This window comes from Dendrobates tinctorius, unplaced genomic scaffold (assembly GCF_039654945.1).
Source record: "Dendrobates tinctorius isolate UK_male_01 unplaced genomic scaffold, ASM3965494v1 ptg000254l, whole genome shotgun sequence".
Taxonomy (NCBI): domain Eukaryota; kingdom Metazoa; phylum Chordata; class Amphibia; order Anura; family Dendrobatidae; genus Dendrobates; species Dendrobates tinctorius.
This window is the reverse complement of record NW_027361921.1, coordinates 16,538,965-16,565,332: the sequence shown is the minus strand read 5'-3', so window position 1 is coordinate 16,565,332 and position 26,368 is coordinate 16,538,965. Positions and strand designations below refer to the sequence as shown.

General features: G+C 46.4%; 1 protein-coding gene across 10 annotated transcripts in view; it reads left to right on the top strand.

Moving 5' to 3' along the window:
- GULP1 (GULP PTB domain containing engulfment adaptor 1) overlaps nt 1-26,368 on the top strand; it is a 1,494,945-nt gene that overhangs the window by 305,572 nt on the left and 1,163,005 nt on the right. For 5 of the 10 annotated variants that reach the window (XM_073558203.1, XM_073558197.1, XM_073558202.1 and 2 more), the window contains exon 2: nt 1,464-1,513. The exons of the other annotated variants lie outside the window; for them this stretch is intronic. The gene's annotated coding sequence lies outside the window, so the exon portion shown is untranslated. The remainder of the gene's footprint in view (nt 1-1,463; nt 1,514-26,368) is intronic. 10 annotated transcript variants of the gene reach the window in all.

Genomic DNA, 26,368 nt, shown 5'->3' with positions numbered 1-26,368 from the left:
GGTTACAGCTGAACTGTGTCTCTGTTATTTCACAAATGGCCAAAGGTGATGTCACGATCAGGGGGTGTGACCTTTGGCTGCACATGGCTCTCACAGACACAGGGGGTCTTATCTTTGTTATCCCATCGCTGCCACCATGTGATAAAAAAAAGCAGGCTAGCCTTGCCCTAACAATTTACTGCAGAGGGGCTTATTTTGGTTATCCCACCTCTGGAACAATAGGTTACAGGCTGCTGGGATTCCATGTATATCCCACTTTTCAGTTCCACTTTGGAACTCGCAGGTCTCCGGCGCCCCCCTTACCCTCAAGTCAGTCAGGGAACTACACCTAGGATAATTTGTCACCGGACAGGCTGCTTGTTATGCACTGGCTATTAGGCCACTGCAGTGAGGGAATTATAACTAGTCCTGGCCGCAGCCAGACAAATCAGCTTATAGAACCCCTTTCCTTCACTGCCAGCTAACCCGCCTGTCCAGAGCACACTTCGCTGCCACCAGCTTATGATTTCTCTTATCAATATTTAAAATTAATAGAGGGGTTTGAAGCCAACCCAAATCAGTAGTGTAATTAGTCTATAGGCACGTGAATTTGTCGCAGAGCAAGGAGACAGACCTAATAAATTTTATAGTTTATTCCCAAAAGATGGGTAGTGTTTACAGAAGATAAAAAGGTTTTACAATATGAGACAATAACAGTATGTACAATGCAACTACAAATATAAGGGATTTAAAAACAGATAAACTTACATATTGCTTAGATCATTTCAGGCAGAACCATGCGGGGAGGAGGAGCCAAACATCACCATTCATTTGAGATCTTATTGGCACGGCATCCCAGGTTAGAGTAAGAGAGGGGGTAGGGGAAAATACCTTATAACTTTGGGCTGGTGACATCACCAAAGGGGCTGGCTTGTGACAGTCCATACCCAGCTCATAGTTACAGATCTGGTTCTGAAACTTATAATAACCATATTTTGCAGAGGGTACCTCATATAGAAATGCACATAGTAATATCTTTTCCAGTTTGTCGCTGGCGACCATTCAAAACCAAACTCAAACTAGTTATTTCACACGGTTCAGGAGAAATCCATTTTTCTGGTTCTGTTGGTGCTGGAGCCGTGAAAAACCCAGGCCATGAAGCTTAGTCGATGCATGTCCCAGATATGTCAGTTTCATTTTTCTGTTACTGACAGAGCCAGAACTATGGCCTCTTTAATATCTCCCATACATACATACGACCACATGTGCTTAGACAAAGAACGTTCCTTTCTGCTAGTTAACATTCGTGGAGGGAGGAGGGAGCTAGTGTAGTGTTACAAGCTGTAAATGAAGATGCAGGCAGGGGGAAAGGAAGGGGGGGTCAAATCTACAGCGTGTTTGAGTGTGAACAGAAGAGTCTGGAATGTTCCAGAAATAGTGATAATCAGGGGAATCTTACATCATATTTTACATTATCTTTACAGGTGACCTTAGAGAGCAAAGGAAGAACCCTGATGGTGCAGAGAATGGAGAGGTAAGTAAGCTGAAAGAGAAACATGATTTTTATGTAAAGGGAGGTCAGGGCCTGCAAAGCCCGATAAGCTCTGCCACGACTACTGCCCTGACTGTCCTTTGCACCAGTTGGAAAAATGATTTTAAAATCCGAAATGTTGGCCTACTGAAATGTATGTTCAGTAAATGCACTCAATACTTGGTTGGGGCTCCTTTTGCATCAATTACTTCATCAATGTGGCGTACCATGGAGGTGATCAGCCTGTGGCACTGCTGAGGTGTTATGGAAGCCCAGGTGGCTTTGATAGCAGCCTTGAGCTCATCTGCATTGTTGGATCTGGTGACAGATTTGTTACAAATTGTATTTGTTGCATGATGGATGTATACCAATCAGACATATCCCTTTAACTCTAATGTGGTTGTGATGCCCCCCTTCTGGTAAGTCAGATTAACACTTTCACGCCGGAGCCCATTTTCGTTTTTGCACTTCTGTTGTTTGCTCCCTTTCTTCCCAAAGCCACACTTGTTTTTTGTTTTTTTTCACCATGTTCACTAAATGCTAAAACTGACCTGCCATTATGATTGTCCAGGTCATTATGAGTTCATAGACACATCTAAGTGGTGAAAAATTATCCAAAGTTTGTTAAAAAAGAAACAAATTGCACAATTTTTCCATTCCCGCAGGGTCTCCATTTTTCATGATCTCAGGTCGGGTTGGGTGAGGGCTTATTTTTTGCTGGCCGAGCTGACGTTTTAATGGAACCATTTTGGTACAGATACGATCTTTTAATAATCAGTTATTGCATTTTAATGCAATGTCGCGGCGACCAAAGAAAACGAAATTCTGGGGTTTTTACTTTTTCTCGCTACGCCATTTACCTATAGGGTTAATCCTTTTTTAATTGATACATTGGGCAATTCTGAACACGGTGATACCAGGTATGTGTATGCTTGATTTTTTTTTATTGTTTTATTTTGAATGGTGCAAAAGGAGGGTGATTTGAACTTTTGTATTTTGTATTTTTTTAAATATTTTTTTAAACTTTTTTTTACTTTTGGCATGCTTCAATTGTCTCCATGGGAGACTGCTGCCATAGGCTGATTGGCTCTGCTACATATAGGCAATGATCAGATTGCTTATATGTAGCTGAATTACTCGCTTGCTATGACTGTCGACCACTAGGCAATGCTCACGGCAAGCCATCAGTGACAACCTTAGAGGTCTCCAGGAGATCTCTGTGTTATGATTGGGTCACCGAGAAGGAAAACAAGACCAAGCTAAGCCACAGAAAACCAGAGAGGTTGGTAACTAAGCGGATTGCAGACCCCTGATCCTATCCACACAACTAGCTGTAGCCAAGGAGCGTACCTACGATGATTCTAGATGCCTCGACACAGCCGGAGGACCAAACAAGCCCAAAGCAAGAAAAGGGGAAATCCAAACTGCCCCAGAGCAGACCCCAAAGGAATAGGCAGCCCCCAAATACGCATCGCCGGCGAGACAAAATGAAAAGACAAACTCAGGCAGGAAAACAGGCTGAGCAAATGATGGGGCCCACACTAGCCAGAAAGGACAGGAAAGGAAAGACACTGTCCGCAGCCACGCCAAAAAAACCCTGCAAAAATGTCCAACACCTCTGACAGCAAAAAAAACCCTGAAGCCCTAGACCCCACGCACTACATCAGCACTCCAGCACATTCTGAAAACAGAGCAAAAAGAGGCCAATCTAACAAGGGACAAAAAGCAAACTGGCACAAACAGTAACATAAGAATGGAAATTCAGCACAGCCCCAGCCGGGGCTGGCTGACCACACAAAACTGAATAGACAAAACCAAATCAAATGTGAACAATAGCAAAGAACACTTAGCTTGAGAAGGCAGGGAATGAACTGGAAACTAAGACATCAGGAGGTAGGAAAAATCACCTGCAGGGGCTAGAGGGAGTCGGCTGTCTTAAATCCAGTCAGAGACTCCAGATGTCCAATCGTTGTCCTCATTATCAGGTGGCAGGTCTCTGTTAATTAGATCAGCTTCATTACCTTCTGCAACCACCAGAGGGAGCGCGGAAAGAGAACTCATAACTCCTCTGTCAATACAACCAGCTTCACCACCCTCACCAGCAACCAGAGGCAGACCAGAAAGTGAATTCACAACACCTCTGGTTATCATGCCACCCACCGGTGACCCGCAATCACATGACGCGTGTCATTGGTGGGTAGATTTGTGACCCAATGGTCGGAAGCGCGCGTTAAATGCCGATATTAGAGTTTGACAGTGATGTAGTGTCTTAAATATCCGGAGTGAAGAGATGATTGGATGTAACAATTCATTGGTGGGGCAAAGCGGGCACTTCACTTCAATGAATCGTTACATCCAATCATCTCTTCATTCCGGATATTTAAGACGCTATATCAGGCTATGTAAAACAGTGACCCGTAGAAGCGCAATACAGCGTGAAACGGCCGTCATTTTTGCATCTGTCAGCCCCCCGCCTGGCTAAGATGTTTTAAGCATTTTTTGACCAATTAAATTTTGACTTCATTCCGGTGAGTGCCACCTTTATTCTTCTATTTAGATTATTCATCTGGCTTTGGTGTGCACCTGCAAGAACAAAGGTTTTATGCCTGCGGTATCTCTGTTCAACTGACGGCATTAGCTGCAATGAGCCATCGGTGGTGCTTTTCTACTTGTTTGTGATCTCTTCTTTTTTGTTCCAGTAGCTTGATCCAATATTTTATTCAATTTTTTATGATATATCAATAAAGATTTATTTTTTAATCTTCATACTTTGCAATTTATCATCATACTTCCAGTGATATGTTGTTGAGGTTGTGTATATAGATTTGCTAATAGACGTTGTTGCTCCATTTTTCTAAGACCGTATTAATATAATTTACCTATGTTGTTGTACCTTTGTTGTTGTTGATGTCTCCACCCTGAGTTTCCTGTCAGTTACCACCCTGAGTTCCTGATTGCACACCCTATTTAAACCCTTTACCCCCAAGGGTGGTATGCAGGTTAATGACCAGCCAATTTTTACATTTCTGACCACTGTCCTTTTATGAGGTATTAACTCTGGAACACTTCCATGGATCCCCGTGATTCTGACACTGTTTTATCATGACATATTATACTTCATGATAGTGATAAAATTTATTTGACATGACTTACTTTTATTTGTGAAAAAATGGAAATTTGGTGAAAATTTTGAAAATTTCTCAATTTTCCAACTTTGAATCTTTATGCCCTTAAATTACAGAGATATGTCACTTAAACTACTTATTAAGTAACATTTCCCACATGCTTACTTTACATCAACATAATTTTGGAACCCAAATTTTTTTTTTTTGGCAAGTTATAAGGGTTAAAAGTAAAACAGCAATTTCTCATTTTTAAACCACCATTTTTTTTAGGGACAGCATCACATTTGAAGTCACTTTGAGGGGGCTATATGATAGAAAATACCAAAAAGTCACACCATTCTAAAAACTTCACCCCTCAAGGTGCTCAAAACCACATTCAAGAAGTTTATTAACCCTTCAGGGGCTACACAGTTATTTGAATATTTAACAAAAAAATGGACATTTAACTTTTTTTCACAAAAAAATTACTTCAGATCCAATTTTTTTTATTTTTACCAAGGGTAACAGGAGTAGAAATTGAACGTTAAAAGTTGTACAATTTGTCCTGAGTACACTGATACCCCATATATGCAGATAAACCACTGTTTGGGTGCATGTCAGAGCTTGGAAGGGAAGGAGCGCCATTTGACCTTTCAATGCAAAATTAGCTGGAATTGAGATCGGACACCATGTTGCATTTGGAGAGCCTCTGATGCGCCTAAACAGTGGAACCCCCCACAAGTGACACCATTTTGGAAAGTAGACCCCGTAAGGAACTTATCTAGATGTTTGGTGAGTATTTTGGACCCCAAGTGCTTCACAGAACTTTATAATATAGAGACATAAAAATAAAAAATCATATCTTTTTCACAAAAATGATCTTTTCGCCCTCAATTTTTTATTTTCACAAGGGTAACAAGAGAATTTGGATCCCAAAGGTTGTCCAATTTAACTTGAGTACATGGGGGTAAATCACTGTTTTGGTGCAGAGCTGAGCTCGGAAGGGAAGTAGCACTGTTTGACCTTTTCAATGCAGAATTGGCTGGAATTGAGATTGGACGCCATGTCGCGTTTGGAGAGCCACTGATGAGCCTAAACAGTGTAATCCCCCAATTCTAACTCCAACCCTAACCTCCGCACACCCCTAACCCTAATCACAACACTATTCATAACCCTAACCACAAACCTAACCCTAACACACCCCTAACCCTAATCCCAACCCTAATCACAACCCTAATCCCAACCATAGCCATAATCAAAACCCTAACCCCAACTCTAGCCCCAACCCTAACTTTAGCCCCAACCCTAACCCTAACTTTAGCCGTCACCCTAACCCTATCTTTTATCCAACTCTAACCCTAATGGGAAAATGGAAATAAATACTTTTTTTAATTTATAATGTTTGCCTAACTAAGGTGGTGATTTATTATTTTTTTTATTTTGATCACTGTGATACGGTCTATCACAGTGATCAAAATGAACCAATAGGAAAAAATCTATTGTTGCCGGGTGCCGGCCGGCAAATCTCGGCAGGTGCACTGTGCATGCACCCACCGTTTTCGCCTGGAAGAGGAAGCTGGCAGCCCGGGAGACTTCAGGGGGGCCTGCAGGGACAACAGAAGTACCAGGGGGGATATCGGGGGACCATATTTCTTGCTCCTTTGATGTGCAATCACATCAGAGGAGAGAGAAATTAAATGGAAAATTGTGAAACCGTTAATAGCGGCGATCGCAACAATGGGGTAGGTTAAATCCGACCCAAATCATGTTCTCTGAGGTCTCTGCTATCCCCAGGAGCCGAGACCCTGGAGAAATTCTGATGCAGGGGAGCAGGGGTGGACACTGACAGCTTTGGGCCCCTGTTGAAGAAATGTGTGTGGGCCCCCTTCCTTTTATGGTGACAAAGTTATAAAAATATATAAATACTAGCTATGAACCTGTTCTATGCCTGGGTGGCGAGCATTTTTATTGGTATATGGTCTCCCATCCTGGTATGTGCTGCCACCCTCCTATCCTGGTATGCATGGCACCCCTCATTCCTATCCTGGTATGCATGGCATCCCATTCTTCATCCTGGTATGCATGGTCCCCTCACCCCCCAATCCTAGTATGCATGGTACTCCCTCATCCCTATCCTGGTATGCATGGTACCCCCTTATCCTTATCCTGGTATGTATGGTCCCCTCACCCCCTATCTTGTTATGCATGGTACCCATCATCCCCCAATCCTGGTATGCATGGTACCCCTCATCCCACAATCCTGGTATGCATGGTCCTCTCACTCCTGTATCCTGGTATGCATGGTCCTCTAACCCCCCTATCCTGGTATGCATGGTCCCCTCACCCCCATTCCTGGTATGCATGGTCCTCTCATCCCTTTTTTCCTGGTTTGAATGGTCCCCTCACCCCCCTATCCTGGTATGCATGATGTTCTCACCCCCCTATCCTGGTATACATGCTACCCCTCACCCCCAATCCTGGTATACATGGTCCCCCTCACCCCCCTTTCCTGGTATGCATGGTCCCCTCACCCCCCTTTCCTGGAATGCATGGTCCCCTCACCCCCTATCCTGGTATGCATGATCCCCTCACCCCCCTATCCTGGTATGCATGGTGCTCTCACGCCCCTATCCTGGTATACATGCTACCCCTCCTCCCCTAATCCTGGTATACATGGTCCCCCTCACCCCCCTTTCCTGGTGTGCATGGTCCACTTACCCCCCTTTCCTGGAATGCATGGCCCCTCACCCCCCTATCCAGGTATGCATGGTCCCCTCACCCCCCTATCATGGTATGCATGGTCCCCTCACCCTCCTTTTCATGGTATGAATGGTCCCCTCACCCCCTTTCGTGGTATTCATGGTCCCATCACCCCCTTTCATGGTATGCATGGTCCCCTCACTCCCCTTTCATAGTATGCATGGTCCCCTCACCCCCATTTCATGGTATGCATGTTCCCCTCACCCCTCTTTTGTGGTATGCATGGTCTCCTCACTCCCCTTTCATGGTATGCATGGTCCCCTTACTCCCCTTTCGTGGTATGCATGGTACCCTCACCCCTCAATCCTGGTATGCATGGTCCTCTCACCCCCCTTTCCTCGTATGCATGGTCCCCTCACCCCCCCCTTTTCCTGGTATGCATGGTCCTCTCACCCCCAAATCCTTGTATGCATGGTCCCCTCACCCCCCTTTTCATGGTATGCATTGTCCCCTCATCCCCATTTTCTTGGTATGCATGGTCCCCTCACCCCCCTTTCCTTTTATGCATGGTCCTCTCACCCCCCAATTCTGGTATGCATGGTCCCCTCATCCCCCTCTTTGTGGTAAGCATGGTCCTCTCACCCCCCAATCCTGATATGCATGGTCTCCTCGCCCCCCTTTTGTGGTATGCATGGTCTTCTCACCCCCCCAATCCTGATATGTATGGTCCCCATACCCCCCAATCCTGGTATGCATGGTCCCCTCACCCCCCTTTTGTGGAATGCATGGTCCTCCACCCCCCTTTCGTGGTATGCATGGTCCCTCACCCCTATTAAACTACACACAAAACAACAACAAAAAACACACATTTATACTCACCCTTCTTTCCTGTGCTCCAGCGCTGTCACATTCTGCTGGAGACCGGGGCAGGAGTTCGACCAGAATCGCGCATGCCCATAGCGCTGTTCGGCACCATATTGCTGAAGACACACTGCAAATGTGTCTTCAGTAAAATGACGCTGGATCGCGCTATGCGCTTGCGCGATTCCGGCGCACTCCTGCCCCGGTCTCCGGCCGAAGAGAAGCTCTGTGGCAACGCTCCTCCTGGTCAGGTAAGTACAGTTAGGTACATACATATATATTTGGAGAGACACAACATTTTTCTAATTTTGGTTCTAGACATTACCACAATGAATTTTACACAAAACAATTCAGATGCAGTTGAAGTTCAGACTTTGAGCTTTCATTTGAGGGTATCCACATTAAAATTGGATGAAGGGTTTAGGAGTTTCAGCTCCTTAACATGTGCCACCCTATTTTTAAAGGGACCAAAAGTAATTGGACAGATTAAATAATTGTAAATCAAATGTTCATTTCTAGTACTTGGTTGAAAAGCTTTTGTTAGCAATGACTGCCTGAAGTCTTGAACTCATGGACATCACCAGACGCTGTGTTTCCTCCTTTTTGATGCTCTGCCACGCCTTCACTGCGGTGGTTTTCAGTTGGTGTTTGTTTGTGGGCCTTTCTGTCTGAAGTTTAGTCTTTAACAAGTGAAATGCATGCTCAATTAGGTTGAGATCAGATGACTGACTTTGCCATTCAAGAATATTCCACTTCTTTGCTTTAATAAACTCCTGGGTTACTTTGGCTTTTTGTTTTGGGTCATTGTCCATCTGTAGTATGAAACGACGCCAAATCAGTTTGGCTGCATTTGGCTGGATCTGAGCACACAGTATGGCTCTGAATACCTCAGAATTAATTTGGCTGCTTCTGTCCTGTGTCACATCAACAAAAAACACTAGTGACCCAGTGCCACTGGCAGCCATGCATGCCCAAGCCATCACACTGCCTCTGCCGTGTTTTACAGATGATGTGGTATGCTTTGGATCCAAAGAATGTTCTTCCAGAACTGTGCTGGCTTTTTTAGATGTTTTTTTTAGCAAAGTCCAGTCTTGCCTTTTGATTCTTGATGCTTATGAGTGACTTGCACCGTGCAGTGAACCGTCTGTATTTACTTTCATGCAGTCTTCTCTTTATTGTAGATTTGGATGTTGATACGCCTACCTCCTGGAGAGTGTTGTTCACTTGGTTGGCTATTGTGAAGGGGTTTCTCTTCACCATGGAGATTATTCTGCGAACATACACCACTGTTGTCTTCCGTTGTCGCCCAAGTCTTTTTGCATTGATGAGTTCACCAGTGCTTGCTTTCTTTCTCAGGATGTACCAAATTGTAGATTTTGCCACTCCTAATGTTGTAGCAATTTCTCGGATTAGTTTTTTCTGTTTTTGCAGCTTAAGGATGGCTTGTTTCACCTGCATGGAGAGCTCCTTTGACCGCATGTTTCCTTCACAGCAAAACTTTCCAAATGCAAGCACCACACCTCAAGTCAACTCCAGGCCTTTTATCTGCTTAATTGAGAATGACATAACGAAGGGATTGCCCACACCTGTCCATGAAATAGCCTTGGAGTCAATTGTCCTATTACTTTTGGTCCCTTTAAAAACAGGGTGGCACATGTTAAGGAGCTGAAACTCCTAAACCCTTAATCCAATTTTAAAGGGGTTGTCCGGGCTTTACACATAATCTCAATACATATCTATTAGAAAAATGTCTCTGTCCAAATATATAAGGACTTAACGGTATGTAAGTATGGCGTCGGAGATGGCGCTATGCAGTATGTACGGTACCTCCATCTCCGGCGACATACACACTCCTCACCGCTGCATGCCTCATTCTGTCTGAAGCCAGACTGTGCAGTCGCATCGCGCTTGCGCAGTCTATAAAAGCTTCGGACAGAGTGACGCTTAGCGCGTTATATTATAGATACGGTATACAGCCACACATACATGTATGTTAGGAACGGCGGAATGCACTAAATAAATAATAAAGTGCGTTTGCCGCTCAGGGTCCACCATGTAGATGGTGTTATCACTGCTGCTGAGTAATGGCAGACGCGCTATATGGCGGTATAAATGCGCATGGGTTAAATGCCACCCGGGTGCGCTGAGCGATCTCTGTTAAATCACAGAGATGCCTATGTGTTAAACACAGAAGACTGAGCCTGTTAACGCCACAGATCTCAGCTAAAATGCACGCGCAGTATACGGTCACAGGACACGGACCCAAGGCAGAGGTCGGTGTCGTTCTAGACCTACCGTGCGTGCGGCGTTGCTACCGCGGACACCAGTAAGTGCTGCTGAGTGCAGCGCAGTGGTAACCACAGCCGCTATACGATAGTACCGTGAGACGTGACACAATTGGACGCTAGTGTAGAGGTGCGGTGTGCACAGTGACCTATGGCTTGCCACTGACTGGTGCTGACTGCTACTCTAATTCCCTATCCACATGCGTAATATCAAAGGGAGGGGAATCATAATGAGTCAGTCACCAGAATCATACATCCATCACCATTCACACATCTAGTAAGCAAAGCCTATACTAGCACATGGCCGAGCGACCATGCGGGCCTTTAATAGCCGTGCGCTTCCGGGACCCTCCAGATCTCTGAGATGGGCCAATCAGATCAGGAGAAGGACCTGAGCACGTGACTCCCGATCTCCACTGGGAGATCGTCTCGTGAGCATGCCCAGTAGCGCGGCGAGAGGACTTAGCCTCTGGAGTGGTTTCCTGCAGAGCAGGCTGCGCTACCATTGCTGGTCCAGAGGTTGCAGCAGCAACCAGACCCAGAGAGCTGGTCTGAGCAGGGCATCTGGATTGCTGAGATTGCTGTGCAGGTCCCTGAGAGGTGGGAGGGGAATGGGAGACCGCTGGCTGCATGGCTCTGGATTCCTGCTGTGCATCTGCAGGAACCCGACGCCTAACATTGGCCCCCACTCTGAGCCTCGCTACGCTCAAAGGCCACGATCTTGAGCGGAGCGTGGATGTTCTCCACTGGCTCCCAGGTCCGGGTCTCTGGACCATGACCCTTCTAGTCCACCAAATAAATTTTTTTGCCAGGCACAGTCCTGCTTCCCACAATGGCGTTAACCTCAAACTCATCCGAAGACAAGTCTGATGAGCCGGCAGATGACTCGGAGAATCGGGCCATGTGAACAGGTTTGAGAAGGGACTCGTGGAAGACGTCAGAGATGGCCAAATGTGGTGGAAGAGCCAGGCGGTAGACTACCGAGCTGATTCGCTCGAGAACCTTAAAAGGTCCGATGTATCGTGGCGCAAGCTTGGTAGACTCGGTCCGCAGCTTGATATTTCGAGCAGAGAGCCACACCAAGTCGCCGGGGGAAAATGTTGGAGCGGGACGCCGATATGTGTAAGCGGACGCCCTCATTCTTTCTTTAGATGCTCGAATGGCATTTTGGGTGCGATCCCAAATGTCGTGAGCCTCCACTGCCCAGTCTTCCACCCCGGAATCAGTGGAGGACACTGGCATTGGGACAGGGACGCGTGGATGCTGGCCGTAATTAAGAAGGAACGGCGTCTGACCAGTGGAATCAGCCACTGCATTATTAAGGGCAAATTCAGCCCATGGTAGCAAGGATGCAAAGTCACCCTGCCTGGCAGAGACAAAATGCCGCAGGTACGTGACCAAGGTTTGGTTGGCTCTCTCAACCAGCCCGTTCGTCTCGGGGTGATAAGCGGAGGACAGGTTTAGCTCAATGCTGAGTAGGCTGCAGAGCTCCCTCCAAAACCGGGACGCGAATTGGGGACCTCAGTCACTAACAATTTTGTCCGGCATGCCATGCAAACGGAATACATGTTTTATGAACAGTGTGGCAAGACCACGAGCGGAAGGCAACAGCGCAAGTGGCACCAGATGCATAATTTTAGAAAAATGGTTGGTGACTACCCAGATGACCGTACTGCCACCAGACTTGGGAAGGCCAACCACAAAATCCATGCCAACCATCTCCCAAGGTCTGTTTGCCACCGGCAGAGGATAGAATAACCCAGCCGGCCTCTGTCTAGAGGACCTGTTCCGCGCACACGAGACGCATGCCTGTATGTATTCCTTCGTGTCTCGAGCCATGTGTGGCCACTAATAAGACCTTGCCAGGAGTTCTGTGGTTCTCTAATTGCCAAAGTGACCACCCACCCTGGACGCGTGTGCCCACGCGAGAACCTCCGGTCATAGCTGAGGAGGAACAAAGGTCTTGCCTGGCGGCACTGACTCGAGAGAAACTGGAGCCGCGGTCCTAAAACTCTCAGTAGGGAGAATTAGCCGAGGCTCAGCCTCCTCTTCCTCCGCTGAAACCACCGAGCGCGAGAGCATCCGCACGGACGTACTTCTCTCTCCAGAGAGATAGTGCAAGGTGAAGCGGGAGAAGAAGAGCGACCACCTAGCTTGACGAGAGTTCAAGCGCTGGGCCGTTTGTAAATAGACCAGATTTTTATGGTCCGTATACACCTGGAAGGGAAACCGGGCTCCCTCCAGGAGATGTCTCCACTCGGAAAAGGCCAACTTCATTGCCAGTAGCTCCCTATTCCCGATGGAGTAGTTCTTCTCCGCCAGTGTGAAGGTCTTTGAGAAAAAGAAGCAGGGATGCTTCTGACCTTGAGCATCCTTCTGGAAAAGGACTGCTCCTGCACCGACGGAAGAAGCATTTACCTCTAGGATAAAAGGTTTATCCACATCGGGACTGTGTAAGATGGGAGCACCAGCAAAATGGGATTTTAGAGACAAGAAAGCCTTGGAGACTTGTTTAGACCAAGCCTTAGGATTAGCACCTTTCTTTGTAAGAGCAACCAGAGGAGCTACAAGTGTGGAGAAGTGGGGGATGAACTGGCGATAATAGTTGACGAACCCCAAAAAGCGCTGCACCGCTTTGAGTGAATGTGGTTCCTGCCAGTCCATTACCGCTTTCAGTTTGCCCGGATCCATAGCCAACCCCTGAGCCGAGATGATGTAGCCCAGGAACGGCAAGGACTCCTGCTCAAACTGGCACTTCTCCAACTTGGCAAAAAGAGAGTTCGCCCGCAGACGGTCGAAGACCCTGCAGACGTCTCTCCGGTGGGAGGTGAAATCTGGCGAAAAGATGAGGATGTCATCCAGATAGACCACCACCAAGGTAGTGAGCATATCGCAGAAGATGTTGTTAACAAAATCCTGGAAGACAGCAGGTGCATTACAAAGGCCGAAGGGCATGACCAGATGTTCATAATGGCCATCCCTGGTGATAAATGCTGTCTTCCACTCGTCTCTTTCGCGAATGTGGATCAGGTTGTACGCCCCCCGTAGATCTAATTTTGTAAAGATCCAGGCCCCTAGCAACCTGTCAAATAATTCAGAGATCAATGGGAGAGGGTATCTATTTTTAACCGTTATGGCGTTGAGACCTCTGTAATCAATGCAGGGACGTAACTCTCGGCTCTTCTTCTGCACGAAGAAGAACCCTACACCAGCCGGCGACACCGACTTTCTGATAAAACCCCTTGCCAAGTTCTCCCGGATATATTGCGACATAGCCTCCGTCTCGGGGAGTGATAGCGGATACACGCAGCCTCTAGGAGGTTCCGTGCCTGGCAATAGATCAATCGAACAATCGTAAGGACGGTGCGTCTCCGCAGATTTTTTAGAGAAGACGTCCGCGTACTGATGGTACGGTTTGGGAAGCGCCGAGAGATCCGCGGGTACTTCAGTGGAAGTTACCTGAACATTGCCCCTCAGGCACATTCCCTCACAGTCCTTGCTCCAACCCAGTATATTCCCCAAAGCCTAATCAATATGAGGGGAATGGCAACGGAGCCAGGGAACTCCGAGGAGCACCTGGTCGATGCCATCAGGCAAAATGAATAAGGAAAAAATCTCACGGTGGGACTGTGAGATTGAGAGAACGAGTGAAGCTGTCTGGTGGGTCACCTGAGATGGTAAAGGTGCACCATTCACCACCCTGATGGTCAGGGGTTGGGGCAATAACACCAGAGGAATAGCGTGCTTTAGGGCAAAGGTCGAGGACATAAAGTTCCCTTCTGCCCCAGAATCCACCATGACCTTTACCTCCCAGGTGGAAGCCCCGCTATCTAGAGTCCCTCGGAATGTTGGTTTGGGAGAAAAGGGTTTCATATTAGTTAGGCCACCACCTACGTCATGGACGTCATAATGGCTGATCGAGCGAGACACCTGTGTTAGGGCTAATAATTGGAGAGAGGTGTCGTGCGTGATCCATGGTCCCAAAAAGACCTGCTTCAGGGCCGTGAGGAACTGAGCAGCGCCCTGAACCACGGGGTCATCACGCTCCCACAATGGCGTAGCCCACTCTAACGCCCTGCCTGATAGGAGGGAAACAATAAACCCCACCTTAGACCACTCTGTAGGAAATCGCGTGGCCAGTAACTCAAGTTGGATAGAGCACTGACTCACGAAACTCCTGCAGGCGGTGCTGTCACCGGAAAACTTATCGGGCAACGGGAGGCGGGTTATTGTCGGCATAGGCGTGGGTGTGGACACGCGTGAGACAGCCTCTGCGACTGCCTGAGTAGCGGCCACTGTAGCATTCGCAGCTGAGGTGGAGCTCTCAATAGCCGCCAACCTGCTCTCCAGCTGCCGAATGTACCGCTGTAGCTGCTGCAGGTCCGCCATTACTAGCCAGACCCTGGCGCTAGTATAATGTTAGGAACGGCGGAACACACTAAATAAATAAATAATAAAGTGCGTTCGCCGCTCAGGGTCCACCGTGCAGAAGGTGTTATCACTGCTGCTGAGTAATGGCAGACGCGCTATATGGAGGTATAAACGCGCACGGGTTAAACGCCACCCGGGTGCGCTGAGCGATCTCTGTTAATTCACAGAGACACCTATGTGTTAAACACAGAAGACTGAGCCTGTTAACGCCACAGGTCTCAGCTAAATTGCACGCGCTGTATACGGTCACAGGACACGGACCCAAGGCAGAGGTCGGTGTCCGTCTAGACCTACCGTGCGTGCGGCGTCGCTACCACAGACGCCGGTAAGTGCTGCTGAGTGCAGCACAGCGGTAACCACAGCCGCTATACGATAGTGCCGTGAGACATGACTCAATCGGACGCTAGTGTAGCGGTGCGGTGTGCACAGTGACCTATGCCTTGCCACTGACTGGTGCTGACAGCTACTCTAGTTCCCTATCCACATGCGTAATATCAAAGGGAGGGGAATCATAATGAGTCAGTCACCAGAATCATACATCCATCACCATTCACACATCTAGTAAGCAAAGCCTATACTAGCGCATGGCCGAGCGGCCATGCGGGCCTTTAATAGCCGTGCGCTTGCGGGGCCTTCCAGATCTCTGAGATGGGCCAATCAGATCAGGAGAAGGACCTGAGCATGTGACTCCCGATCTCCACTGGGAGATCGTCTCGTGAGCATGCCCAGTAGAGCGGCGAGAGGACTTAGCTTCTGGAGTAGTATCCTGCAGAGCAGGCTGCGCTACCATTGTTGGTCCAGAGGTGGCAGCAACAACCAGACCTAGAGAGCTGGTCTGAACAGGGCGTCTGGATTGCCAAGATTGCTGTGCAGGTCCCTGAGAGGTCGGAGGGGAATGCGAGACCGCTGGCTGCACGGCTCTGGATTCCTGCTGTGCAGCTGCAGGAACCCGACATCTAACACATGTATATATATTACATAGTCTCCTTTATTATGTATATTGCCATGCGCTATTATACAATGCCCTCTCTTGTTATGTACAGCACTGTCTCTTACATATTGGATTATATAGAGACCTGTTTTTTTATTACATACTGTCCTGTCTTGTTAGTTGTATAATGCAATGATGGCTGATGGAGCAATGGAAAGCTTCTTTTCTCATGGAGGAGCTGATGGACTGGTCGTTTGGTCATCGGCTCCTCCATCAGCAGTCATTTTATATCTAAAAAGAGAGGGGACCATGTAATAAAAGAGGGTGCTAAGAATACCAAAATTAACAAGAATACACTATGTAAGAGACAGCACTGTACATAACAGCAGCGGAAGCTATATAATAAGTGTGGCACCATATATAACTAGAGAGGATGGTACGTAATAAGGGACAATGTTATACATAATAAAAGAGAAAAATATGTAACTATGGATGGCGTTATACATAATTAGTGAGTATACTATATACTAAGGGACTGTGTTATACATAATAAGTACTGTAGCGTAGTGCCTACTGAGTGTGTTGGGGGACACTTGCTTGGCAGCGATATAACATGCAGGAGGACTGTATTTTCTTAAAAGTTCATCTGGGTTTATTGGTCCATAAACCCAGCAGCACAAAAACAAAGTAAAACAGCCTTTATATCTGGCAAAACAAAATAACAATGTCCATAAACGGCTTAGCTCCATCAGACCTGTGGTCACACAGGTCTGGTTATTTGTCCAGGGTTCAGGCTAGGTCTGGAGCCAAACCCACACAGTTCCCCAGGCTCAGGGTTACCTGCTTACGAGGTTCACAGTTTTCCCAGCATAGCTTCATATAGGTCCTGTCAGCCAGGACCCTCAGTGCCTCCCGGAATCCACAGGAGCACTCGACCGCTCCAGTCATACACACGGGTCTCCACAGTCCCTCACTGACCCTGGTCAGTATCACCCTCAGTTGTCAGACCGTCCATTCCGGAGGTATCTCACACACCACTCTATAGTGTCCAGCCTGGACACAGGGAAATCTGTCTGCCCTGACAGACTCCCACACACTCCCATGTTCTAAATACAGCTCCATTACATAGCTTGTAACCATACCCACAGGTAAGGTATGGATCACATGGGCTGGTCACATGGTCATGACCTCACTGCAGGTCCTCAAACACCTGCAGGTCCTGAAGGAAAACAAGGGTACAGTGAGCACCCTCACCCAGAGGTGAGGTAATATGGGTAGCCAGACCCTCCCATTTCTCATAGCTACCCGCAACCCAGACCCAGGTGCATTAAACAACATATTAGTGCTCATGTGCACTAAAGACAAAATACTCTGGGTTGCATCACAGGGATGCTCACTACAAGTCCCAGAGAACATCCCAGGCTTACAGCGCAGAGGACCTCTACGACACATACTGGCCATTTTCAATCATGCCGGTCACTCTCACCATGACAATCAAGGAAACGCCCACATGCATATCCTGAGGAGCACATGCAAAACCCCCTAGCTGTAACAGGAGTCACTGCATCACAGTACGTACACTATATACTAAGAGACTGTGTTAGAAATAATAAGCGATAATAATGTCTTCCTCCACTTCACCCTGTTCCTAAGTCCATTATAAGTCCCCATTCCTCCCATCCCAATCCCACACACCCCTCATTGTCCTCCTCACCCACATCTCATTATTATCCTCTCCCCCACCCCATCATTGCCCTCTTCACCACCTCCATCATTGCCTACTCCCCCTCCACTATCATTGCTTTCTCCTCTGCCACTCCATCATTGTCCATTCCACCACCTCCATAATTTCCTCCTCCCCCACCACCCCATCATTGTCTCTTCCCCTCCACTCCCATCATTGCCCATTCCACCACCTCCATCATTTCCTCCTCGTTCACCACCCCCATATTACCTTTTCCACCACCATCACTGCTTTCTCCCCCACCACCCCATCATCATTGCTTTTTCCCCACCACACCATCATTGCCTTCTCCCCTACCACCCCATCATTGCCCTTTCCACCACCTCCATCATTGCTTTCTCCTCCACCATCCCTATCATTGCCTCCTTCCCCACCACTCCCATCATTGTCTTTTCCACTACCAACATCATTGCCTTCTCCGCCATCTCGATCATTGCCTTCTCCCCACCAATATCATTGCCCTTTCCATCACCTCCATCATTTCCTCCACCCCCACATCCCCATCCTTGCCCATTCCACCACTTCCATCATTTCCTCCTCCACCACCATCCCCATCACTGCCTTCTCCTCATCACCCCATCATTGCCTTCTCCCATCACCCCCATCATTGCCTCCTCCCCATCACCCCATCATTTCCTTCTCCCCATCACCCCCACAATTGCCTTCTCCCCATCACCCCTACCATTGCCTTCTCCCCATCAGCCCCATCATTGCCTTCTCCCCATCATTGCCTTCTCCCCATCACCCCATCATTACCTTCTCCCCATCTGCCATCATTGCCTTCTCCTCATCACCCCATCATAGCCTTCTCCCCATCACCCCCATCATTGCCTTCTCCCCATCATTGCCTTCTCTCCATCACCCCCATCATTGCCCTCTCCTCCACCTACACACACAGACACACACAGAACCATTCACCTCTCTGCACATTCTCCCGAAGTGCTACACATGCATACACATACACACCACCCCTCATCTCTACATACATGTATGTACATGTGTTTTGTATGTACAAAACACACATACACACAGCACCTCTCACTTGCCCGAACCGCCAGCACTCCAGCAGCATCACCAACGCCTGCGCTTCCTCTCTCTGCCGCTGAATTATGTCATCCAGCTGCATTGCTGTCTGTGTGAGAGGAAGCACGGGCGCCGGGCAGGAAGCAGGACGGATCCCTGCAGCTCCGCTCCGCTGCTATTTTCTCTTGTAGGCAGCGGAGCAGCAGGGATCGCTCGCACATGAGGGCAATCTGGCCAGAGGCCCCCCGGAGCCTCGGGCTCGGAGAAACAGGCCAGATTGCCCTCAAAAGCAGCGCTGTGGTTTAACTACCCTTAGCTGCCATCGTTAAAAGGTGTATGGGCGGTCGTTAAGGGATTAAATGTAACTCTTATCATTCTCTCCTGCTTGCGCCGATCGCCGGCAGAGCAAGAGAGAATGATGAGAGCCGTGTTCAGCACCCGGTGTCGGGGAACATCACTTACTGTAACGCCTCTTCCCTGGCACCCATCAGAGTGGTATTGATGAAGCACACACATGCCACACATGTGCCACAAGTATTACACACACGGACACTGACATCTCCGGTACCGGAAATATCAGAACATGTGAAAGAGGCATTATAGCGAGTTTTTTTGTTTTTTCTTTTCTTTGTATTGCAAAAAATAGTTTTTGCATCACCACATTTTGAGAGCTGTAATTTTTCCATATTTTGGCCCACAGAGTCATGTAAGGTCTTGTTTTTTGCGGGACGAGCTGATGTTTTTATTGATCAAATTTTCAGGCACATGCCTTTTTTATCACTTTCTATTCCTATTTTTGGGATACAAAATGAGTAAAAACCAGCAATTCATGAATTACTTTTGGGCGGGGGGTGTTTACACCATTCCGCGTGTGGTAAAATTGATAAGGCAGTTTTATTCTTCGGGTCAGTACGATTACAGTGATACCTCATTTATATCTTTTTTATGTTTTGGAGCTTTTATATAATAAAAACTATTTTATAGAAACAAATAATTGTTTTTGCATCACTTTATTCTGACAGCTATAACTTTTTGATTTTTTTGCTGATGACATTGCCTGGTGGCTCGTTTTTTTGCGGGACAAGATGTCGTTTTCAGCGGTACCATGCTTATTTATATCCGTCTTTTTGATTGCGTGTTATTCTACTTTTTGTTCCGCTTTATGATGATTAAGCATTTTTTTTTGCCTTTTTTGCCTTTTTTATTGTATTTTCTAAAGGGGTTAACTAGTGGGACAGTTTTCTAGGTCGGGTCGTTATGTATGCGGCCAAACCAAATATGTGTACTTTTGTTGTTTAGATTTTTTTTCATTCAAATATTTATTTAGTGATAGAATAAATATTGATTTTTTTATTATTTTTTTATATTTTTACAATTATTTAAAACATTTTTTTTACTTCATTCTTTTACACTTTGTGCCACTATGGGACATTCATTTTTTGCAGGCTGATCGCTTCTATAGCATGCAGATGATGCAGCATCTGCATGCTATAGAATCTGTCAGCGCTGCAATTAGTGCACACTGACCTGAGAGACTTCCTAGTATGCACTGTGCATGACAGGAAGTTCCTCAGCTTTGGTAACCCGGATGTCATCGTGACGACATCGAGTTACCATGGCAGTGATCGGGACGCCGCGTCATGCCTCAGGGTCTCCGATCCAAAGGCAGAGGGGCTATCAGCCCTCTGCCTGCTTCTGAAATGCTGTGATCATGTTCAATCACAGTATTCACAGGTTAATGTCCTGGGAGCCGTCTGTCACTCGTGTGCGTGGCCAATTGTAGAGACATACTATACTTTCCATGGTCAAATAGGCCCAGGAAACTTTAAGCTGAAGGTTCCATCTTGTAAGTTAGGTCCCAAGTTTATCGGTCCTTTAAAGATCATAGCCATTGTCAATCCCATAGCATTTTGCCTTGCCTTACCACCTACTTTTTGGATCCATAATGTATTTCATCATTCTCTCCTCAAAAAATACATTGCATCTTCTGTACCATCACCTCTACAGCCATCTCCTGTCATTTTCTATGGTAATTTAGAGTTTCAGATTGCAAATATTTTGGACTCTTGTCTTGTTTGTTGGTCGCTTCAGTGTCTGGTACATTGGAGGGGGTACGGTCCTGAGGAGAGGATGTGGGTACCAGCATCTGATGTTCATGCGGCCAGACTTGTCCAGGCCAGACTGATAAACCCTGAAAAACATGTTTCTGGGGTTCCTGACATCCCTCGTAGAAGAGGGGTACTGGCACAAGGTTACCGCGACAGTGTAGAGCCATAAGATCGCAGAGTCTGATGTCTCCTACTCCAGCGCAGAGAATAAGCACTTCTCCTTCATTTTAAATGTGTCTATTTATTCTGGCAGAACAGGGTGTATTGCAGCGGTAGCACATTTATGCAGTGATGAGGCAGTGACCCAGCAAAGTTCAAAGCAAAACATCTCTTTGATGTTCAACTCAGCAAAACACAGTGCACGATATCCTCTGGATTGCAGCTGCGAAACAAATCCTCTGAATTACAGTCACTAAACATGCCAGTCCACCTCTGGCCTGTTGCCATGGGCGTCTGCACCGCTGTGTTAATGTGCTACTAACAGCTTTACACAGTACACGATATCCTTCAGTTTGCAGCTGATAAACTTGCTAGTCCTTCTTCAGGCACAGGGCAGTCTACCTCCGGTTCACCACTGGGCACAAGACAGTCCACCTCCGAGACCTGTTGCCGTGAGCGACTGCACTGCTGTGTACAGTGTGTGTGCCAGGCCACTGAATTGTCTTGGCTGCTTTGGCTCCGCTTGTTTGTGTTGCCTCACACAGATGGAGTACTGCTGAGCTGACTGCTCTGCCCTCTGTCACACACCAGACTGATACTCAACCTGACACACCCAAACCCTATACTGCAGGGTTTTTAAATAGCAACCTGTGGCCTTCAGCCACATGGAGAACCCAGCCAGGATTGAAACAGACTGCAACATTACCATCTTGCAGTCTGTTTCAAAACACAAACCCAGAGCAGGTTTTCCCTAAATCTGCCTTGGACAACTAGCATGTCCAAGACCTATATTCACTTTAGTCTGGATTGCAACCACAGCTGTGCCTGTGACTGCAATGCACTCTCATGGCCTCAATATGCCTCTGGGGGCCTCCTGCGGCAAACATACAGTGACCCTCACATGTAACACCAGTCACTGCCTCACAAGAGGTTATTTGGCAATGTTGGAAACACTTGTGCTTACAGCTGTGCTCGGTTAGCTACTCCTTTTCCCTTTATAATCTGGGCTCTGTTACTAATCCTTGTCAGAGCGAGCTTTATTGCTGCATGGGTAACAGTGGGAGAGGAACTCATATGAGAAGGAGAGTTGAAGGAGTTATTAGTGACTGTGGCTTGGTTTGTACACATGGTAATTCCTTATCCTTCTCTATTTTGGTTTATTCCCAGATGCATTCCTCTGTTATACGTGAGTGAATATTTTGTATGCCTGGAGCTTTCTGTTAACCCTTGTTTGTGTTGCCTTGTTTCTCTGGTTGATGTACTATGGTGCACAGCAGCACCCCCTCTACCCTGGGTGGGGGAAGAGAACAGATAGAGGGCTAACTTATGAGTTAAGACAAGGTTGGATGTATCCAGGGGAGCAGGGCAAGCTAGGGCATCCCTTAGTGTTAGGGACAGGGAAGGAGCCCCTGGTCCCAGGTCACCCAACAGCTGTATCGTGACAGCCAGCTGCTAATCAGAATGACAACAGCAATCCTGCCCTTTCAACAGAACAGAGATGAAAAGGAGCAGCCGCTTTATTGACAAGACGGATGCCGCTGAACCTCATGCAGGAGTCGTCTGTGACCACTGTGAGCCACACAACAGGCAGATAGGTAGCAACTACCTGCCTGTTAGTGCTTAGACATATTCTTTTTCTTTTTTTTAACAAATCCAAAATATTCACTTTAAAACAACAGCAACTGAGATGAGCTCTGACCACTGCAGTTTAAGGCAGATGCCAGCTATATTTAACATCCAAAATCTGCTCAGAACAAAGCGGGTTTAGCTATCAGTATGATGGCCCCAGTACCCCCCACATATATAGTATGATGGCCCCAGTACCCCTATATATTTAGTATGATGGCCACAGTTCCCACATATAAATAGTATGAAGGCCCCAGTTCTCCCCATATATATAAAGTATGATGGCCCCAGTTCCCCCCCACATATATAATATGATGGTCCCAGTTTCCCAATATATGTAGTAGGATTGCCCCAGTTCCCCCATATATATAGTATGATGGCCCCAGCTCCCCCCATTTGTATAGTATGATGGTCTGATCATATAAAAAATAATGAAGTTTATACTCACCTCTTCCTGATTCCTGGCACCACAGCCTCTGGCTTCTCTTCTGGCCTGCAGAGCAGCACGATACAATGATGTCATCGCGTCGCCTGCATGAGTACACTGCTGTCTCATTTGCGGCTTATGAGACAGATGGTCATGAGCAAGACCGTGTCTGCTGTACTCTGCCTGTAAATGTGTCAATCTACCCGCCGGGCCGCATCACAGTACAGAAGACATGACGATTTACTGTGCACGGACATGTCTGTACTGATATCATGCACGCTGCTGGCCCTGAACAGCTGCCAGGGGAGTGGCTCAGGGGACATTTGCCTCCCTGCCCCTGGGCCCAGCTCACCCTTGTCAACCACTGATTAGCAGCTTTGTACCATAAGAAAAAAAAGAATGCTGCCAATGATGAGGGCATAGTTATACAGAGCTCAGCTTTCAAAAAACTGCTTGAACTGCAGCAGACAAAACTGTGATTGTATCAAAACTAAAGCAAACAGCCCAGTAAGTGACACGAATCTGGAATTAGTGCCTTTGGCTCTGCATCATGCTGCTCTCAGAATACACAGTGAAAATCTGCTGACAGATTCTCTTTAATTTAGCCATTTTACGACAAGCAGACAAGCAGAGATCAGTCACCAGAGGGTAACGCAGGAGCCTAGGGATGAGACAGGAGGATGGTACAATACAAGCCAAAGTCAGAAACCGGACAGGAACGCGGTAACCAGGGGCATAGACAGAAGGGAAGTCAGAGAACTTAGCCAAGGGTCAGAACCAGAGAAATAACAGCAGTACAGAATCACCAAGCAGACACAGAATGTGGGACAAGCCGAATCATACACAGAACAAGCACACAGAGGAACAAACAGTATACACCAGAGTCACTAGGTCAGCTGCTCAGCCAAGAACAGAAGTGTCACTGACAAAGAGCACAGCACCAGAGCGAGCACAAGTAGCCCTCCCCAAACCAAAGGGAGGCCATGCAGAGTTAACCCCAACAAACCCAGGACGGAGAAGGATATCTCGTCCTCAGCCATCACAGCCCTGCAAAAAAGTCAATTTGAGACGGATTTTTTTTTTTAAATCATTAACCCAAGAATAACCAAAAAAAAACCTTACAAAAAGAAAAACACACCTCACAAAAGCGCCCTCAAAACTGCTTACAAAAATAAAATAAAAAGACACTAACAAATAACTTCAGGAGACATCTGAAAAATTGCAAAAGAAAAAGACGCTTGAGGGAATTAAATGCAGAGACAACGCTGGCTGAAACAGTTTCTGCTTGGAAGTCTCATCAGTGTTGCCGACTTGAAAAATAGTGTAATGTGAACAATAGGTTAGAAATTTAGGCATGTTAATAACTAAAGTGTTCTCACAGTCAGTATGCAAATATAAGGCAACATCACGGCTGAGCCCAGAGATTGGCTGTAGTAGTGAGATCACCATTGGAGCTGTGACAGCAACAGCTAGGATGGCAACAGATAGCTGGCACCGTACTGGCAGAAAGTAATTAATTTTTATTTTTAAACATAGCAAATCTTTGGATTAAAATAATGAATTTTGGAAAATCCTTTATGCTATAAATCTCAATTTAAAATATGGTAATTTTTACAGCATTCAGGGAAAGTACTTTTGTTAAAAGGTGCAGATTTTCTTGCCATACTTGGTTATTATAAATTTTGTTAAATTCATGTGCGGCTTCATTTTCTTTAGATGACTAACTTCAAGCTCTGCGTCTTAGAATCGAGAACTATATTTTATAACTTTGAAATTAACTGAATGACTATTTATGTTGGTTATATTTAGAGTTAGCGGACAGTGAAAACATGGCCTGAAAATCCACTAATTCAAATTAATATAATAATGTTCATTTCTGTCCCTGAACTGCAGTGATACGTGAAAAATATGCTTAATGTCAAAAGCTAAGGGCACTTGTACCAAAATAAGCATATAAATGAAATATCTTTTGGAAAGCACTCTAATCATGAATATTCTCTACAAGAACTCTATGGATGGCAGCCAAATATACTGTAAGCACATATGAAACCCAACTTTCAAAATATGCAACTATTTCATTAGGCAAATATCAAAGTTTACTTTTACATTTTGCAAGGACAAGACTTAAACAATAACCGTCTTTTAACATTTTATTTCCTAAATCAATACTACTAAATAATATATCTTATCAGACCAATTTGCTTCTTTCTCTATCAAAATTGATCAGCCATTATCAAAATTAGAGGCAGAGCTCCCCCTTCACCTCCCCCTATCTACATAGAACCTTATCTGTAGCAACTGTTGTCTCCTAGTTGTGAGCAGTCTGTCACTGCCTGTTGCTGTTATTTGTCTCATTTTAAAGCTTTCCAGTAATCCTATAAGTTGTAACTATTATTTTTTTTCATATTAACGCCCGTAACCAATAAGAAATTATTCATTCTCTGGGTTTATTACATAGTTTTGGTGAGATCAAGAGCAAGAAGAGGTGTATTTGTAATTACCTCTGTGTTGTTCAGGAGATTACCTTTTATTTCATAGATCTGCTCAGTATAAGGCCTTGTTCACATGTTAATTATTTGGTCATTATCTCATCAGTGTTTGTTTGCCAAAACCAGGAGTGGAACTTAGGGTACCGTTACACCTAGCGACTCACCAGCGATCCCGACCAGCGATATGACGCGGTCAGGATCGCTGGTGCATCGCTAGGTGGTCGCTAGTGAGCTGCCACACAGGCAGATCTCACTAGCGACATCGCTGGGGATGGGGATCGCTACTTACCTGTCAGACACGGCGATCCTGCATCCTCCAGCCCGCGTCCACGCGTCGCTCGTCGTCACAGCAGGAAGCCCAGCCGGAAGTGACCAACGAGAAATGATCCAGGAGCTTCTCGCGCGATCAGCGATAACCAACGGGGGAGCCAGTCAGAGGTAAGTATCACATGTAGCGATATCGCTAGCAATATCGCTGCAACGTCACAAAATCGGTGACTTTACAGCGATATTGCTAGCGATATCGCAGTGTGTAACGGGGGCTGTACTGAGAAAAATTGAAATGGAAACATTGACCCCTGTTCGGTGCTTTGGAGACACTCCTGGTTTAGGCATAGAAATGTAAATGAGCTACTGCTGAAAAATACTGATGTCTGTAAGAGGCCTAAAAGTAACACAATTATATTTCCTCATTGACATCTGCTGCATGCCATCTTCATTGACATGGTTGCCGCAGGGACAACATGATTACAGCACATCCCACTGCAGCCAATCACTAGGTTCAGTGGTCTTGGGTGCATGATTGTTGGTCCCAGTGGTTGATGTCAGTGCTCATGTGCTGCAGCTGTCACATTATAGCAAAGAAAAAAAAGCATGGCATATAATCCACCAAGATTTGAATTCCTCAGCTCACATGGACGATGGATCTTACAAGAAAATTAGATTCTCAGTGAAGTTATTTGATGCAATT